This window comes from Dasypus novemcinctus, chromosome 2 (genome assembly GCF_030445035.2).
Source record: "Dasypus novemcinctus isolate mDasNov1 chromosome 2, mDasNov1.1.hap2, whole genome shotgun sequence".
Lineage (NCBI taxonomy): Eukaryota > Metazoa > Chordata > Mammalia > Cingulata > Dasypodidae > Dasypus > Dasypus novemcinctus.
In genome coordinates this window covers 11,427,690-11,448,611 of record NC_080674.1, presented here as the reverse complement: position 1 = coordinate 11,448,611, position 20,922 = coordinate 11,427,690, and the positions used below count along the sequence as shown (strand labels likewise).

General features: G+C 36.1%; 1 protein-coding gene and 1 non-coding gene across 7 annotated transcripts in view; both read left to right on the top strand.

Annotated features, from left to right (window-relative positions):
* The window catches only part of CTNND2 (catenin delta 2), a 1,007,180-nt gene that overhangs the window by 522,027 nt on the left and 464,231 nt on the right, over positions 1 to 20,922 (top strand). The gene's annotated exons all lie outside the window — the stretch shown is intronic.
* On the top strand, positions 19,810 to 19,916 carry LOC111764579 (U6 spliceosomal RNA). Its single transcript, XR_002797160.1, has one exon. It is a non-coding gene; the product is annotated as a U6 spliceosomal RNA (small nuclear RNA).

The window sequence follows — 20,922 nt, the reverse complement described above, 5'->3', positions numbered from 1 at the left end:
GTGGTTGGCACTGGGGTTTGTGTATGCTCAGGAGACTTGAATCTCTGGACTGTCTTTATTATGTTTTTACAAGCAGTATTCTAATGTTATCTAAGAAGTGTTACAGAAAATATAGGAAAACCCATATGATCAGGAAAATGTCAAGTTGCTATTAGGAATGGTTAGTTCTCCATGTTGCTCCTTTTAAATAAGTAAAAGCCTGTTGATAGGGTAAATTTCATTTTTTTGTCTTTATTTTTTTAATGTTATATTAAAAAAATATGAGGTTCTCAAATACCCCCCAACCCCCTCACCTCACTCCTCCCCCCCATAACAACCTCCTCCATCATCATGAGACATTCATCACATTTGGTGAATACATCTCTGAGCACCGCGGCACCTCATGGTCAGTGGTCCACACCATAGCCCACACTCTCCCACAGTCCACCCAGTGAGCCATGGGAGGACATACAATGTCCAGTAACTGTCCCTGCAGCACCACCCAGGACAACTCCCATCCCCAAAAATGCCCCCACATCACATCTCTTCCTCCCACTCCCTATATAACAGTACTCCCTACAGGAATGTCTCAGTTCTCCATAAATCCATCCTGTTTCCACATATAGAAATAAATGCTACCTGTCACATAGACTAAATCACTTTTAAGCAAAGAATAGTTTAAATCTAGTAGAAACCAAGAGAATGATCTTCAGAAGGAAGAAGAGAAGGAAAAAAGAGTTACCTTTTATGTTTTCAACTGAGGGAAACTCAAAACACATAAACTCTACAAATGCTATTTTGGATTTGTTTTTAGTAATTTTTTTAATGGAGGTTGGGAATGACATTGCTGATGAGACTATGTTATACAAGTGAGTGATATGATAAAGCACACATGGATTCTTTTCAGACATGAAACCTGTTCATTTTTGTCATAAATGATTCCTGGGCTCTTTGATAATCTGCATCTAGCATGTTTGGCTGAAACCTCATATGATTTTCTGTAAGCAATACCAGATTTTCCAGTGATTAGAGCATTGTGGGGGAACAGTGGAAAAGAAATTGTGATCAGATATTGATAAATCTGGTGACATCATTTCACATTCTTAAAGCATCCTTTCTCAAAAAGAGCTAATCTGTTTTACAAAACATTAGGCAGCTCATAATACTGCAGCTGCTGTCACTGTTGATAACAGTTTTTAATCTTAGAAATCAACCTCTCAAACTTTCATTCAGATATTAGCTGTCACCACCTTTGGCCCATGAACTAATGATGGTGTTGATGATTTGTTAGTACAGTAGTCTCTATTAGAAGTAGGAAGCTGTGCTTTAGGGGGGACATGTAGTAGAGAGGACACAGGTTTTGAAGTCACTGAGACTTGAGTTTAAACTCCAGTTTGGTTTGCTACTTTCTAGCTGTTAACCTTTGGCAAGTCCCTCCAGTTCCTTGGGGTATAAAATGGGATGGTGCTAACTTGCTTTTCAGAGTAGTTAGAAGAATCCGGCTTCCGAGGGTGGAACACGTCACTGTTTAGCTGTTGATCTGATATAGGACTTCTTGCTAGGAATTTTTTACTTTAGCCTAAATTGTACCAGTGTATTATGCATATGTTATGATGTCTTTCAAGCATATGCATTTCAAACCAATATATGCCCATATTACATGTGTTTCAAATGCCAGCATTCCTTAAAATTTCTTGTAAATGGGCTTTTCATAAATAAAGTTTAGGTTCTGTGCCTGGGGTTTATTGCCTACCTGAAACTAGCTGATGTGTGAATTTGTGGATCCAAGTCAGAATGGCTGGCTATTAAGTTGCTGATATAAGTTTATAGAATGAATGGATAGAATGAGTAGACCCTTGACTAATTTAAGTGTCACTCAGCATCTATCTACTTTTTGCTTTTTGAGAAAATCAGATACTGTTAGAAAATGATATTTGTTACTGAAACCCAAAACAATGCCCTTTCAATTTTAGTGGAGTTGTACTGCAGAGAGTTTCCTGGGGGAAAATAACAAACATACAAAAATTTCCTAGCTCTGTCCTGAATGTCAGTGTTACCAGTCACATTTAAAAAAAACTCTCAGGTAGAATTGTTAAAATTATATGATAATATATTTGCACTTCTGAAAACTTGAGACTTTCTGGATTTTGAGATAGTTTTAATTGTATTTTTTGAAGAAAAATCATAAAATGTTATCCTTATTTGGGGGTATTTTTTTCCATAGCAACTTAATTTCTCTTGTGGAGCATGAAATGCGTTTCAGTTTACCAGTATATGCTCTTCATTAATTCAGAGACTTGCAATAAAACTATGTCTGCCATAAGAGTTGAAAGAATAGGCTAAAAAAAGAGCAGATATTGAATTTCATTTGCTCTTTTTATTGATGTTTCATAGCCTGGCTTTTCATCCTGTCTGTGCTAGCATTGACTATTTAGCCCAGAGGAATGTAATAATTTGTATCCATGTAAACATGTACCATTATTAAAATAAGCTAATCCGTTATTTTTAAAGTTTCTTACAGAAGCACGTTTAGCTTTAAAATTTACTTTTATGTCTGGATTATCCTTGTAATCACCCTGAAAAGTATTCCTATCACGGCAAATAACAAAGGAAAGCAATCTTCAGAATTCTGTGCTTGCCAGTTGTATTTATTTGGGTATAAATACCTAAAGGAAAATGCTAAGTAGAAGTATGTGCCATTACATTTACATTGAAATAAAAGAATGAGGATTTTGTTATTGTTAAATATGAGTAGTGTTCATCCATTTCCTGTTTCAGATGTTGAATATGCATTTGTAGCAGTTTGATATAATTGATGAATTCCAAAAAGAAATATTGGATTATGTTTATAATCTGATCTGTACCTAGGCATAATTGAGTTATGATTAGGGCATTGCCCCACCCATGAAGAGGTGGGAACTCACAGATAAAAGGCACGGCAATGAACAGAGTTGAGGGCTTGTAATGTTGGAATTTTGATTTTGGAGTTTGATGCTAAAGTCTGGAGCCCTGGGAAGTCAGCGTGCAGAGGAAAGAGAAGGCAGCCTCAGGAAGGAAGGAACCTTGAAGCCAGAGTAAAGCAAGTTCTAGGAACATAGGAACCCAGGAAGCCTGAACCCTCGCAGACATCGGCAGCCATCTTGCTCCAAAAAGACTTTGGTGATGGAAGTAATTTATGCTTTATGGCCTGGTATCTGTAAGTTCCTACCCTAAATAAATACCCTTTATAAAAGCCAAAAGAGTTTTGGTATTTTGCATCAGCACCCCTTTGGCTGACTAATACAGCATTCATCATAAATAATATGCCATTAGAACTTAATATGTCATCTGATTCTACTGTAATACTACAGTAGATTATTACATGAGCTGCGAAACCTTTTTTGCCAGGTTAAAACTTGCATCCTTCAGAACTGTAATTATTGCACTTGAGATATATTCTAATTCAGAAGACAGGTATCATGTGTATGAGCCTAATCTGCATTATGAAAGAGATTTTGGTCTGATGTTAATATTTTTGTTCTTTATTTTATTTTGACTTGCTATAAGCCACAAAGATTTTTTGATAAAGTACTCCTTTGTTTTAAACCTCTTCTACGTTCCTACTTATTTCTCCCTGTATGATAACATTGGAGACAAGAATAAGATTGTTTAATAAAGAAAGAGTACTTAAAAGTAAAAAAAGAAAAATAAAAAATCCTACAGAAAAGTATGCAAAGGAAATGAGTGTACCATTACCAAGGAAAGAGTAAATGGTTGTGACTTATATAAAAGTGGGGTCAATCATCTTGAAAATCAAAAAAATAAAATAAAATAAGGGATACCACTTTTGCCTCCAAGTTAAGAAATATATATTTTGCAAAGCTCAGTGCTAGCTGGGGTGTATTGATCTCCATTAACTCTCATAAACTGCAGGCAGAGAGAGAAAATTACTTGAATTTTTCTTAAAAAGAAGTGATAATATGTATAGCACCCTTAAAATGGTTATAATCCTGACTATATAATTCAAATTTATCTTAAGGAAATAGGAAAAAAAGAAAAGACAGAAAATGTATATGTAAATACATTTATTTAAGTGATAAGAAAAGCACAGACTTAAACTTCAAAAAAAAAAAGAGGATAGTTTTAAATTGCTATGCTATCTGTTAAAGTATCATGCAGCCATTAATTTTTAATGTAATGATATAGGAAAGATATTGATACTATGTCAAGGGACAATAACTTACATGCCAGCAATGACATACATATGAAAAATAGAAATGTTCTGGTTAATTTTTATGTTAATATAGTTTTATATTGTACTTTGGTTTTGGTTATGGTTAATTTCTATATGAAGTATAAGTTATAGTCTCTAAAATTTCAACAGTAGCATGCATTGATTTTATAATCCATAAAAAGAGATGGCCGGAACAAAATTCATTCTCTAATATTAATGAATGATTGAACACATTTTCAGTCCTAAAACATGAAAGAAGCTGTCCTTAGAATGGCTACTTTGGAGCATATTCTTAAGCTTGAAGGCAGTCTTTTTCCAGAAATCTATACTTTGTCTTGAAGCTGTGATAATACCAGGCCCTAGAAGAAGCCCACTGGGCACTGGGCATAAGTGAGCAAACCTGGGGATCTGCTGGCTTAGCTTCAGGTGTAATAGCATAAAGCAGTAGTGAATGTATGGATATGATAATTGATGGGACAACAATCAATCATCAACAGTGACAGTCATTCTTAAGAGATTAAAGTTTTATAAATTGATGCTATCAGTGAAGGCATGACTGTCCCAAAGCAGAGCATGACATACATCTCAGCACTCCAGTCCTAGGAATTTTTAGGGTGCCATATAAAATAACATCTTATGTAGATTTTATGATAGAATTTGTCAATAGCACCTTTAACTGATTGAAGCTTGTCATATGTAGTGGCCCAAGATAAGCATCTTGCCAATGAGATTTTGCAACTCATGTCACAGAAATGTAAGAACCTAGCCATTTTATAAAAGTGATATGTGGGTTGAGAGATCTCTTGAAGCATGATGTGGAAGGCAAGGAATGTAGGCATGGTAGGATGTACAGTTCAGTGTAAACAAACCAGCCTTTGCTGAGTTGGCCAGGGGATTTTCTACCACTCAGCTGACGTAAAGTCTATAAAAGGAAGGGCTCTTTCAAAATCTCTTGGAATAAAACTTGGCAGATTATATTAGCTGGCAGTTTAAAAGATCGTGAATTGGAATGGCATATTCAGAGGGTCCAGTGAAAGCTATCTTACGTTCAATCAACATTTATTGAGTGTCTGTGTACCAGAAACAGTGGTAGATATTAAAGATACAGCAGTGAAAAGCGTACACACTACCTTTATTCTTGAGGAGATTATATTCTGGTGAAGGAGACAGATAATTGGTAACTGAACCACAAGTAATATAATTGCACATACAAATAAGTGACAAATAAAAAAGAATAATAATGATTATACCATATCATTAAGGATGCTTTCAGCTGCAAATAATAGAGAAACCAACACAGCTAATTAGTTTATTATCTCATTTCTCTAAGTGCAGACAAGAGTGCACTCAGGACTGGTTATCAGTCAACAGAGTCATTAGAGACCAGGTGTTAGCGTCTGCTTTGCTGTGTACCATTTTGTCTTTAGTCTATGAATCCGCCTTCCCCCATTGTCCTCAAGTGACTCTTGGCCTTTATAAGGCTACTTCTTTGTTCCTGTTGAATGGGAAAAACTAGCTTCTTGATGAAAGGCTGATCCAAATCTTATGGGACATTGGAATGGCCAGTAGCAAGGTTTTTAACCTGGATAATGATGACACGTGTAATTTTTGACAAAGCTTGGAGATGCTAAATCCTCCCATGATTTTAGTGTTCATTGAATACAGTTCATCAATGAATTTGTTTTTCAGTACTATTGAGACAAAAATTTAGGATTTTCTTATAAACAATTATGATATATCTGCAAATAACCTTGAAATGTATAATGATATTTTTATAACAGCATTGAAAACACTTAAGTGACATAATAAGCAAGAAAAATGAATTGAGTTTTGATTAGAATGAAATTGAAATGAAAAGTTTAGATCTGTAGACAATTTTTTTTTCTTTTTCATTTCCTGGATTTTAACATTAAAGCCAAAATTCTAGTATTAGAAAAATTAGGTTTTATTCAAAATAAGAATGGGAGAACAAGCATTTTCTATCTTTCTAAGATGTTTAGAATGTGAAAAAGAAACTTTAAAAATTGATACTAGCATTCTTATAGTAGCACTTGCATAAGAACCTAATTCTTTTACTTAAAAATAAAGCAAAAATACTTATAAAAATTAATTTAACACCTCTAAAGTTCCAGTAAGAAATTGGAAAGCCTGTAACTGCACAGGGATTGAAATATCAAGATAGCACTCTGTCTCTTACATTTCCTGACTCTTGGGTAAGAATGGCTGTAGCCCACCTATTGTCTACTTGCTCTTTTTTAAGTACTAATTATTTAATTAACTTAGCACGTAAACACATAAACTCAGCAGTCAAATCACTCTTCTTGGACACATAGCATTCTTTATCTGAGCTGAACTTTTTATTAGTTGTATATAATCATTTGGGATGAACAATAACAACGGCAACACCATTCAACAGGAGGGTTGGTGGTTGATGTATGGTGTACACAGTTAGGATCATTGTGATTCCACACAGTGACCCATCTAACCTCTTCTTCATCTCCCCTATGAAGATTCTGCTTCCCCTTTCTTCTGGTGCTTCCCCAGCAGTGTTCCCAGAACACTTGTCCAAGGCTTGACTTGGAGGCCAGTTTCACCTCCCAAGTTCTACAACTTCATTCTCAGGACATTTGAATGTGATGCAGTTGTGTATGTCAGGCCATCTCTAAGTAATTTTCCTAGTTAATATGTATAACAAGCACATCCAACAACCAAGATTCATGGGATGCAATCACAATGTTATTTTACTTAATCCTCACTATCCCTTTCAGATGTATTCACTGGGAGAACACCTTTCTTGACCCCTGCCTCTAGGCACCCATGTCAGTCACCCAAGTAGTTAAACCATCACTATATTTCTAAATGGGTTGGCAAGCACAGCTCACCCATCAGCCCCCAGTGATAGGCCATTCGTACCTATCCCCTGTGACTCCCCTAACACTTCCCCTACTCCCCCCACTCCCCCCAACTCTCCATGTTCCAATTTGTATAAAGCATGACAGATGGGCTCCAGATCTTTGCTCTCATGTCATGGGCACCATGCTCAAGCATTGGTACCCCTGCCATACTAGTTGTTAAATATTTCATGTATTTTAGTAATAAATATTCAGAAAAAGTTAAAGTACTAAATTATAGTTTCAATTTGATACTTATAGTATTATTCCCATATAATCATCAGGACTTCCAATTTCATTCAAAGTTACAGCTGCTAATTCTTATTCCAGATTAGGTGTATGTTAAGAGGGATTTTGCTACCTGGGAAGGGACTTATACCACGCGTTTGTGTGTATGTCTGTGTCTGTGTGTGTGAGAGAGAGAGAGACAGACAGACAGACAGACTGAGGGGAGTGAATTGGGAAGAAAGGACACCAGAGTTGAGAGGAGCAGGAAAGTTCTTGCACAGCTGGCTCTAATGTCAGCTGGATTCCCAAGCCAATACCTGCCCACCCCACGGCCAATGTCACCGAGCAGCTTTCGCCTCCATTTCCCTTGCAGATAGTGCTACACTCTCCACCAGCCTAATGCCTGCACTTCAGACATCTGTCCTTCAGCCCATCTGTCAGCAGCCAAACAGCTAATCATTTGCCCCTTATAGATTTTTCAGTTCAGAATCAGAGTCTGAATCCCCTGTATCATTTCCAATGGTCTCAGCAGGTTTGAAGGGATGCAGAGGCCTCCCTGCAAAGGAAAGAAGGAAAGTGGCCATGGCAGATCACATGCTGGCTCTTAAAGGGCCTTCCTGTGACAAACAACAGGACTGCTTCCATTCCACTGGCCAAGCCATGGCATGTGGCTACCCTTCAATCTACGTGGGTGGGAAATTCCAATCTTCCCAGATGCCAGAATACTTGTTAGTGTCAGTAATGACTACCACAAGTCACGTAACTGGTTTCATTGAACATTTATGTCTAAATTTGCATGCAGATTGTCTTAAGTCTATCCAAACTTCTATTTAAATGTTCTGTTACATTTACATTTATTTATTGAGGATGACTGCATTTGAAAATGACATTTTATTTTTGAAAAGTTGTTTCTCTTTTCATTATTTATGGAGCTTATTGCCTAATGGAAAATCTGCATGTGTTGTAGAACACTTACTTTACCATTTTAAACTTTGTCTTCAATCAGTTCCACCTCAATGTCCTCCTGCTGACTATAATAGGAATAATGGACTGTTATTGTGGCCTTTCTGAGAGGGATTATTTTTTCTGTTGATTCACTGGGGTACAAGTCTTACTGTTTGGATATCATCAATGTTGGAATCCTAGGGATGCAGGACTCCTAGGGATATGTGAAGAAAAGTGAGGGGTGGGGCTTGGTGGTGATAACGCTAGATTGCCAGGCCCCCTGAGACACCTGGGTTAGTCTCTTTGTTTCAGGCACTTTCACAGCTCAGGGGAAGGGAGCTCAGCCTGGCATTTGACTTCCTCTTAACTTTTGCAGCCAGGAAGACTAACTTGGCTTTGATTGCATCTCTTCCATCCCAGCAGATCCCTACAGGCCAGTTCTTCTCAGACTCACAGACATGAGTCCTGAAGTTTATCCCCAGGACCTCAGCACCACTCCAAGATTTACCCACATCCTGCTGCCCCCAGGTCCCAGAGGCCACCCTACCCAGGAAGGGATTAAAGGCCAGGACCTGGCAAGCTGCCTTGTGTCCAGGACCGGTCAAGTACTTGTCTTTGCCTCAAATACATAGCCCACATCTTATGCAGTAGATCCTCATTATTCACAAAACTGTATGTGCAAATTCACATACTTGCTAAAATATATTTGTAACGCCAAAGCAATTCTCAGGGGTTGCTTTCACGATTCATTCATGGACTTGCACAGAACAAACCTCATTTATTGAGCGCCAGTAACCTGCCTCTCCAATGCAATTTATGGTTAAAGCATGCTTAAATTTATGTGTAGTGTTGCTTTAAAATTTCCTGAAGGCAATGATACTTGTTCTAGATGGGGTTGAATAGAAGCTGTCTAAAAGGCTAGTGAAAAAAAAAAAAAATCTTCCTGAGAATCATTGTATCCAGTTTTAGGGAGAAAGCAAAAGATGGAAAATATCTTTAAACAGATACACATTAAACAAGGTTATGTACTGATCAGTTGACAAATATTGTGACCTGAGACTAGCAGGAACCTAACTCTCTGTTTCCCTTAGGGACCAGTGGCTCAGTGTTCAATAATTCCGCATTGGAGGCATCTTTGTAGAACCTAAGCGTGGTGAATAAGGAGAAGTGACTGTGCTTCCTTATTTTCCCACTGCCCTTAGCACAGCTTCTGGCACCTAGGATAAATTGAATTTTTACTTCTGGAGCAATTAAATGACCAGGTTTTTATAGAAAGTCTTTTTCTATATGAGGATCTTCAGTTTCTTCTGTTTTTGGCTTAGGTCATTTAAGACTACAATTTTGTAAATGAGCTTAGTTCCTTGAACACTTTTCAAAAGCTATACCCCTAAAGAAGAGAAAATGCTTATGTTTTCTCCACATCAATCCCAAAAGTGATCAGGTGATATTACCTTTCCAATAGTCCAATAATTTCCTTAAGATACATATCACTTCCACAGCAAAAAATCAGTGATTATCTGTTACTTGGAAGTGTCTTGAATTCTGGCTCTAAATCAATGCCAGGGTAGACCAGTTAGCTTTTTCCTAGTTCCTTTTTCTGAGCTGGGCTAAGTAAAGACAACAGTCTGCCTTACTGATGAGACTAATTAATCATATTATTATCCATATATATAAATGAAATTGTGCCATTGGTAAGCAGTGAAAAAACAATTGATGTTAAGCACAGAATAATGGATGTAAGGGGAAGGAAACTATTGTTTATCCAATGCCTCCTTTTTTGTTATGCCCAACCAATAATGTAGGTATTACAATGCCATTTTGAAGAAGAAACCTGAAACTCAAAGAGAATTTAAAAATCTTACTTAAATATATCAGATATTTTGGGAAGATGGCATTGGAGTAGGCAGGCAGGGCTCTAATCTCTCACAAAAACAGTGGAGAAAGAGCCAAATCTGTCCTAGGGACCTGCTTTGAGGCTCAGCAGACCAGGGCAGTGCTACACAACCCCCAGGAGGTTAAGGAACAGAGAGACAAAAGAACCCAAAACAATAAACATGAGTTACCAAACCCACACAGAGGCTGGGAAGGGCACCCCTCCCTCACCCCCAAGATATTAAGCAGGTTAAAACCCCTGGCTCACTACAGCAAACTGAGAAGAAAACACATCTTCCTACCTGCCAGCTGTTACAAGGGAAAAGGGAGGAGGAACAGGGGGGTTTCTCCTCAGTGAATTTGGCCAGCAGAGCCCACTTTGAATCATGGCTCTGTCCAGAACAAAACACAGGAAAACAGAGATTCAAACACCTCTGTGGAAAGGTGTGCCGAAAAGTGCCACCTGCTGGCCAGTCTGGAAATTGCATGAACGAAAACTGCTTTGAGGTCTCTCTGTACACAAACTCCTGGGAGAAAATCTGTGCCCCATATGTGAGGGTGAGGTCCTGGAAAAATTTTGAAAACTTAAGCTGGGCAATTTTTAAGACTTAAAATAGGTTGAACCAAATATCAGAGAAGAGTTGTGAAAAAACAGTAAGTAAGAGAGAGAGACTGACCATCAGAATAAATTCACCAACATATTTAGATGCCTAGACATCAGCAAAAAATGACAAGCCATACTAGGAAACAGGAAGAGATGGCCCAGCCAAAGGAACAAGCCAAATACCCTGAAGAGGTACAGGATTTAAGGCAACTAATCAATGATAATCTCACAACTCTCCTAAACCATTTCAAAGAATTGAAAGGAAATATGGCTGAAAAGATAAAGGATATTAAGAAGACACTGGGTGAACATAAAGAACAATTTGAAAGCCTGGAAAGAAAGTAACAGGCCTTATGGGAATGAAAGACAAGATGGATGAGATTAAAAATACATTAGAGGCATAAGAGCAGATTTTAATTGCTCGAAGACAGAATTAGTAATTGCAAAGACAGAACATCTGAACTGGGAAAGAAAAGAGAACAGAAAGAGAAGAGAATGGAAAAAATGGAACAGAGTCTCAGGGAATTGAATGACAACATGAAACACACACACATTCACTTTATCAGTGTCTGAGAAGGAGAAGAGAATGGAAAAGGGGCAAAAAAAATTTTGAGGAAATAATGACTGAAAACCTCCCAACCCTTATGAAAAATATCAACATCAATACCCAAGAGGGGCAATGTACCCCAAATGGAATAAATCCTAATAGACCAATCCTGAGACACCTGCTATTCAGAATGACAAATATCAGAAATGAAGAGAGAACTCTGAAAGCTTCAAGAGAAAAGCAAAGCATCGCATACAAGGGAAACTTGATAACATTAACTGCTGACCTCTCACAAGAAACCATGGAGGGGAGAAAAATAGTGGCATGATATATTTAGATTACTGAAAGAGAAAAACTGCCAGAAAAGAATTCTTTATCAGCCAAAACTGCCCTTTAAAAATGAGGGTGAGTTCAAAGTCTTTACAGACAAACAAAAACTGATAGAATATGTTACCAAAAGACCAGAATTACAAGAGATACTAAAAGGAGTGCTACACCCTGAAAGGAAAAATACAAGGTGAGAGACTTGGAGAATAGTGTAGTAATGAAGAGTATTAGGAAGGGTAAATTATAGGGTAAAAAGACAGACAATAGTATGATATGATAACAGAAAGTCAAAGGACAAACTGGATGAAGTAAGTAATGCCTTTATAGTAATAGCAGTGAATATTAATGATCTGAACTCCCCAATCAAAAGATATAGACTGACAGAATGGATTAAAAATAAATATATATAGGCTATCTATATGTTATGTATAAGAGACTCACCTCAGACATGAGGCCACAGTCATGTTAAAGTGAAAAGATTGGAAAAAGACATTCCATGCAAATAGTTACCAAAAAAAAAAAAAAAGAACTGGAATAGCAGCACTAATATTGGACAAAATAGATTTTAAATGGAAAATTGTTATAAGGGATGAATTAGTTCATTATATATTAATAAAAGGGGCCATTCACCAAGAAGAAATAACTATACTAAATATTTATGCACCTATCCTGAGTGTCCCTAGATACATGAGACATACACTAAAAACTGAAGGGAGAAATACATGTCTCTAAAACAATAGTTGGAGGCTTCAATACACCAATCTCAGTATTGAATAGAATATCAGGACAGAGGGTAAATAGAGAACTTGAAATATGATAAATGAACTAGACCTAACGTATCTATAGAACATTGCATCCAAAACAGCAGGATATGCATTCTTTTCAAGTGCACATAGATCCTTCTCCAAGACAGACCATATGTTGTGTCTCAAGAAAGTCACAGTAAATTTAAAAAGATTGAAATTATATGAAACACTTTCTCTGACCTTAACGGAATGAAGCTGGAAATCAATAATGGACAGCAAAAAAGAGAATCCATAAATGACATTAAAGAACACAGTCTGAAATAATCAGTGGGTGAAAGAAGAAGTTGCAAGAGAATTCAGCAAATATCTTGAAATGAATGAAAATGAGAACCCAACATAGAAAAACCTATGGGACATCTCAAAGGCAGTGCTGATAGGGAAATTTATAGCCCTCAATGCTTACATTAAAAAAGAAGAGAGGGCTAAAATTAGAGATCTAACCGCATACCTGGACAAAGTAAAAAAACAGCAACCTTATCCCAAACCAAGTCAAAGGAGAAATCGTAAAGGTCAGAGCATAAACAAACAAAATCGAGAACAACAACAACAAAAATAGAATTAACTAAAGTTAGTTCTTTGAGAAGATCAACAAAATCAAAATCCTTAGCTGGGATGATAAAAATAGAGAGAAGATGCAAATAGATAAAATCAGAAATGAGAGAGTGACATTACTAATGACCCCACAGAAATAAGAGAGATCATAAGAGGATTCTATGAATAACTGTATGACAAAAAGCTAGACAATGTAGAGGAGATGGACAAATTCCTAGAAACACAGGAGCCACCTACACTGACCCTAGAAGAAATATTTAATAGAAGACCTCAACAAACCAATCACAAATGAAGAGTTTGAGACAGTCATCAAAAACCTCCTAAAGATGAAAAGCCCAGGACCAGATGCTTCAAAGGTGAATTCTACCAGTCATTCAAAGATGGTCTAATATCAACATTGGTCAATTTTTTCCAAAAAATTGAACAGGAAAGAACAGTACTAAATTCATTCTTTGAAGCCAAAACCAGATAAAGATATTACAAAAACAGAAAATTATGGACCAATATCTCTAATGACTATAGATATAAAATTTCTCCACAAAATACTTTAAAAAATCCAAACCATTTAAAAAGAATTATACACCATGCTCAAATGAGTTTTATCCCAGGTACGCAAGGGTGGTTCAACACAAGAAAATCAATTAGTGTGATAAACCACATTGATAAATTAAAAAAGAAAAATCAGATGATACTCTTGATTGATGCAGAAAAGGCACTTGACAAAATACAATACCCTTTCTTGATATATACACTCCAAAAGACAAGAATAGAAGGAAGCTTTCTCAATATAGTAAAGGTCATGTATGAAAAACCTACAGATGGGAGTGGATGTGGCTCAGTAGTCAGATGCCTACCTTCCACATGGGAGGTCCTGGGTTTGGTTCCCAATGCTCCTAAAGAAGAGCATGACAGTGAGCTGACACAATGGGCTGGCACAGCAAGCTGACACAATGACATAATGCAATTAGGAGATACAATGAGGAGATATAATGGGAGACACAACAAGCATAGAGCAGATGTGGCTTAAACAGTTGGGCACTTCCCTCCCACATGGAAGGTCCCAGGTTTGATTCCTGGCCTCATAAATGAAGACAAGCAAACACAGAGAGCATACAGTGAACAGACACAGAAAGCAAACAGCAACTGTAAACAAGAAGGGGAGGGGGAATAAATAAATCTTAAAAAAAAAAAAAACCTACAGCAGCATTGTACACAATGGTGAAAGACAAAGCTTTCCTGCTCAGATCAGGAACAAGACAAGGATGCCCACTGTTACCATTGATATTCATTATCGTGCTAGAAGTTCTAGCTAGAGCAGTTAGGCTAGATAAAGAATAAAAGGCACCCAATAGGAAAGGAAGAAGGAAAAGATTCACTATTTGCTGATGACATAATCCTGTATCTAGAAAATCCTGAAAAATCTACAACAAAACTACTAGAATTAATAGACGAGTTCAGCAAAGTGGCAGATATAGGATTAAGATGCAAAAATCAATAGCCTTTCTATATACTTCATGTGTAATCTGAGGAGGAAATCAGGAAAAAAATCCATTTATAACAGCAACTAAAACAATCATATTTAGGGATAAACTTAACCACAGACATAAAGGACCTGTATTCAGAAAACTACCAAACATTGGTAAAAGGAGCCAAAGAAGATTTAAATAAATGGAAGGATATTTCATGTTCAAGGATTGGAAAACAAAATATCTGTAAGGTGTCAGTTTTTCCCAAACTGATTTACAGATTCAACACAATCCCAATAAAAATCCCAACAGCTTTTTTTTCAGAAATGGAAAAGTCAGTTGTTAAATGTATTTGGAAGGGTATGGGCACCAAATAGCCAAAAATGTCTTTTTTAAAAATGAAGAACTAAGTTGAAGAACTCTTACTTCCTGACTTTAAAGCATATTACTTAGCCACAGTGGTATAAATAGCATGGTCCTGGCATACAGATTGACCAATGAAGTCAGATTGAGAAGTCAGAAACAGACCCTCACATCTAAAGTCCAGTGATTTTTGACAAGACTGTCAAGTCCTCCCAGCTGGATAAGAGCAGTCTATTCAACAAATGTTGCTGGGAGTATTGGATAGCCTGTCTCACACCTTATACAAAATTACCTAAAATTTGTATCATGGGACTGTATAACATAGTGAACCCTCACATAAAATATGGATATAGGTGATAGTGTATATATAAAGCTGTTTCACAAAATATAAATACAAATATACTGGAAAGAAGGAAATAGAATAGTAGCTATGTATGGAAGGGGGAGCATAGAGAGATTGAGAGGTGATGAGTTTTGTTTTGTTTGTTTTTTGTTTTTATTATTATTATTGAATAGTGAAATGCTCTAAAGATGACTGACATGATGACCAACAACCATATGATTGTACCAGATACCTTTGATTGTATACTTTGGATGGATTCATGCTTTATTAATAGGTACCAATAAAATTTATTTGTTAACAAAAATCTTACTCAGTTTATACTGTTGAGAAGTTACAGATATTGAATTTGAAACTGATTTTATGTGATTTCCAAAAGAAAATTTTTGTTTCGTTGGTTGGTTTGTTTTTTTAATAGAGTGCTAATAATTTGCAGAGATTGCTATTTTTATATTGTCGTTGCTTTATTCTTAGTTACAATATATAACCTAGAGAATGTAAAGACAAATGTGGCAGTTTGATACTATTTATAACTTGCAAAAAGAGATTTTGATTTTGTTTGTAAATTGGTCTGTTCCTCTGGGCATGATACCCCTTTGATCGTATTAAACTCAGAGGTTTCACTTCTACTTTATTAAATCAGAATTAGGGCTTTGATTCAAAAATGACATTAGGGTGACTCAGAGTTGAGCCCCACCCCCTTGTAGAAGTAGATACACAGAGAAGAACACAGAGGAAGAGAGACAGCTTCATAGACACGACAGAGGCCCCAGGAAGAGAGGTGAACAGAGCAGCTGAACCCTGATGGATGAGCCTTATGCCAGCCTGCAGCTGAGATGGGCAGACGCTGGGACCAAGGACCTTAGGAGTAAAGAGGAAGAAGGCTGAGCTTTCACGTCTTGCTTCAACACATGGCAACAGAGTTTGGTGAGGAAGTAACTTTGAGTTGGACTCTTTAGGGCCTTGTAACTGTAAGCTTCTACCCTAAATAAATACCCTTTTAAAAAGCCAACAGAGTTCTGGTACTTTGCATCAGGACCCCTTTGACTGACTAATACAACAAGTAAGAAAACAAGGCATCAAAATAAAGATAAAAGTTTTGAAAGAAATTTTTTTAACTAGTGAATTTAAGCCTGTATCTACCTTTACATGCTTATATGAGGCCATGTATATTTGGAGGCTGAAGTCAAAGCCTGGATTTACTGTTCTAAACAAAGGTCCCTATGATGTGTATCAATTCCGCGATGCCCATGTATTTTCAATGGGTTCCTTCAATCATTAATGGGTTTTCTTCAGAGGTAGTTGTGATAAAATGCCAATACAGACCAATATACTCCTGGGAAATCTTTCCCAATATTGTAAGTCATTATTGTGATCCCAGAAAATAGAAGGCATTTCTCCCCAACTCTTACTGTGACCCAGAGCTCTTTTTTTCCACAAACTTAAGAAATGATTTAGGTTCAAAGCCAGATCCCATCACCTCCTAACTGTTTGTTTTGTTCATCCCCTGAGCACTGAGAAAGCCTTCAGCAGAGGGAAATACTTCCCCAAACTATTTCATATGTGCTCACAATTAGGAAAGCTCCGAGTGGCTTCAAACTAACACCACATTCTTCTACCAAGGGTGACTGGATATTTTGTAGTTACTGGATGAAACATTTCTAATCATCACCGACAGTTGATTTCTCCACTTATTTGTCCAGTGTCAATTTTAGTTAAGTTTTCACACACTGAGCCACTCAGCCAAATATACAACAAAGTTATTAGAAAACACTTTTGCATATGCACGGGGGACTGTACTTTGTCAACATTACCATATGTATATATCTATATCAATATTTGTATCTGTATATATATATATGCAAACTTTTTAGACGAAGTAAGTTAGAGAACATATCAGTACAGAAATTATTTTAATAGCATAATATTCTATTTCCACGTTCTATTAAGCAGGAGCACTAGTTCCTACATAGAACTCTATGTTCCATATTTACTACCTTTATCACAGTTGTATCTTGGAAGCTACCGCACAGTATTTTATTGATATCTCTTCATGAAAAGAAAGAGATTTTTACATTACGGATAAATAAATGACAAAAATTGGTAAGATTTTTGCACTGTCATAAAATCCAGATTCAAATTTAAGATATTTTTAATTAAAGAAACTATATTAAAAATAAAGGATTAAGTGAGTAGTGGCACTATGTCACATATTCACTACAAGCATTGTTACAAAGAAGGAAACAATGAGACATGGAAATATCCAGTTATTTTCTCTTGCTAAATAAAGAAATTAAGTTGAATTGGGTCAGAACACAACAAATTAAGCCAATTATAAATAAACTTGTGGTGCTTTTTAATGTTTGGATGGACTGCTTTTATTGCCCACTTGAAGAAAATGGGGATGACGTAAAAGTTTTATTGTGTGATTTTTAAATGGCAGAGTGTTTTTCAACATTCTAATCTGTTTTCATCTTAATCTGCATATAATTTATTGATATGCATTCATATATCCTATGCACTTAGAAAACTAATTTATTGAGAGTTTCCAATTTTTATTTGCCTAATAAAATCCTAATAAATCCTAATATTAAATTCAGGCCTTCAATAAACCTTATATGCCTTATACGTAAACTTTTGTCAAACTACCTGCATACATTATTTTGGGAGTAAAAACTATAAAAACTAATTAAGAACACAGAAGAGTTCATTCTCTGTCCCAATAATGATGCCTCTAGGAATCTATTCAAATAAAAAAAGTTTTACAAATGTAGTTATTACATCATCTAATATAATAAAATTAATTTGGGAATAACCTAAATGAACAAAATTAGGGTAACTTTAAAATATTATAGTACATCCATAATGGCATGGTACATAGCCATTATAAATTATTTCTTCAAGAAATAAAGACAGGGAGAAATGCTGACAAAGCAGTGTTAAATAAAAATGTAGTGTGTTTTTAATTTTGTAAAACAGTAAATAAAACCATGAATATATATTGAAACATAGCGTAAGAAATGCAATGAAATAAATATTCACAATAATTATCTCTGACTTACAGATTTTTAAGTGATTTTAATTTTATTTCATTTCCTGAATTTCTGGGTTTGTTCACCATAAATATTCATTATTCTTATCTGGAAAACCTTAAGAAGTAATTAGGAGGACCTGGATTATATGGTTCATAAAAGGATGTCAGCCTGACAAGTTTGGACATAACCTAGATGAGAAGGCCATGTAGGTCTCTATTTGCTGCTACATGTTTAAGTCAGATATTTAAAGATGAAAAAATTACAGGATAGCTAGGGCTCAGAGTTAGGTTAGTGGAAGCACATATTGGGAAAAAATCTGTCGTTAACAGTCACATTAATTGGCGATGAAGAGAGAGGATGGGTGGACTGCTGTGCTTCCTCCAGCTGCAGCCGAGGCCACGCCAGGACCCCGTTCCCTCTGTGGAGATTTGAACAAGTCTCATCGATTTAGTTGTAAACATAAAGTGTGTAATAATAAAATGGTTTTAGAAACAGCTTTTAGCATGAATATTAACTGCTATATGCAAATGAAATTACACATTTAACATTATATGTAGTTATAAAATAATCTAAAATATCAGGAATATATTTGCTATGAATGCCATGACACGTATTTCAATAACAAACAATGATTGCCAAATACAATCCTGATACAATATTTTTTTTAACTTTGCCTCACAGCAAAACTATATTACCCATTAAAAATCAATTTAATTGTAATACATTGTATTTTCAGCTCTTTAGATGAATTTACATTCTTCTAAATCCTGAACTCTTTCCAGCAAACATGGTTATTTGGATATTTTCTATATAATATACTTTACATTTTCTTCATGACAGGCAATCAGTTGTCAACCAGTAAATATTCTCCCTTTATACAATATATTCTCATTATATTTAAGTTCAGATATATATATGCTCAGTATAGAAAAGCCAAAATAGTTTTTATAATTTTATAGAAAATAGAGCTCAAAGATAACTTTATCTATGCTATCTGAAAATGAAATTTTATTTTTTCCAGGGAGTATATGTGTTTACACATTATATTTTCCCCCATATACTAAGTTTATCACAAAAACATAGAAATAAAATTACTGGCCACCTAACTAGTGCAGATTCTAGCATTGAATTTTGGCACATGTATTTTATCCTGCTGGTACTGTGAGCATTTTCAGATACTTCAGTCTTCTCAATTTCTGAATATAAGGCTATCATATCTCCCTATATATCTTTTTTTGGGATTCTCTACAGGCAACCTGTTATCATCCAATAACTGTACATCAGAATTTGGAAATACATTGTATTTGCTCAGAGCATTTCCTAAGGGTTCCAATATGCTCAAGGTGAATTGCCTTTCTTAGTAAACAGTTTTTTAAAACCCATACTCTAGATCATAACATCCTAGTTAAAGCCCTGCACTGCCCCTTGAACAGAAAAGTGAAATTGAGCATGATGAAAATAAAAACATACATATTTTATTTTTTAAGTTTGAGATAAGTGAAACAACGATTCCATCAACTAGAATAGACGCAACATAGCTATTCAATAATCTTAGAGTTCAACAGTAGAATGTGTAGAGACTAATATGAAAGGTGGAACAAATAATCTAAACAATATTTTCATTTGAATAATAAATCTTTGGTGGTTGCTTCAACAACACATATACTTAAATTGCAACAGTGCAGCGAAGATTAGTATGGCCCCTGTGCAAGGATGATATGTAAATTCATAAAGCATTCCAGATCTCTTGGTTGAACGGGTCATCTAGGGAGGTTAATGTCAATTGAAAGAAAGCTGGATCATTTAGGGATTGCATAACATAATGATTTTGGTGGTGGATGATGATTGTGGTTAATAGTACAAATAACCTCAAAAAAAGGCCTAGCCAACCCTGAGTTTGTGGTGCATGGGTGAAGAGGATTGTGGGGAATTTTTCCCACCATCTTCTTTAAACAGGCATTCTGTTGGTCAGAAGCCTTCCATGGCACCCAGTACCTTCCAGAATAAATACCAAACATTGGTGTTCTGGGTCTCTCACAAGCTGGCACTGATTTATCTTCTGGGCCCTTCTCCCCTCTCTTTCTTCCTTCCTGAAGACACCTCCTTTGCTTCAGACACATCAGTCTCTATTCCAAACCTATCGTCTTAGTTCACACTCTTGTCTTTATTCACCCAAAAATGCCCTTCCCCTCGCTATATCCCATCGCAACTCTGCCCCCACTATGTGTTTTATCAAAATCTGATTGAGTTGTTAAGGTCCAGCTTGCATACCATCTCTCCTTTGAGTTTTCCATTTACTCTTCTACATGAAATCATCCCAACGCTACATTCCCAATGCCCTCTTAGCTTAGGCTTGGGTCCCTTGCAAGCTTGCTCTCACCAATGGATGTGGGTGCACTTTAAGGATAGGAACTCTGTTTGTTATCTCCCTTTCCTTCCTTGCCTGGCACAGTGCTAGATCCCAAAGAGGCATATAAAAAATGATGCTAGCATGATCTGAAATCTTACTCGTTCCCTCCTTGGAAAATATTCCCTTAGGGGAAAGTCATGAATCTCTTAAATCAACGTAATTTCTTCTACAAGGAAGGGGAATCACTGTCATACATATGCAGGTTTCCTGAACCTCAGAATTCAGTAATCTCCAACATAAGGAAGCATTTTAATTGTATCAGTCTTAAAAGTCCTAAAATAATTGAGTAAATTTTGTCCATGGATAACAAATGCATAGCTTGAAAAGTACATTATTTTGTTTTG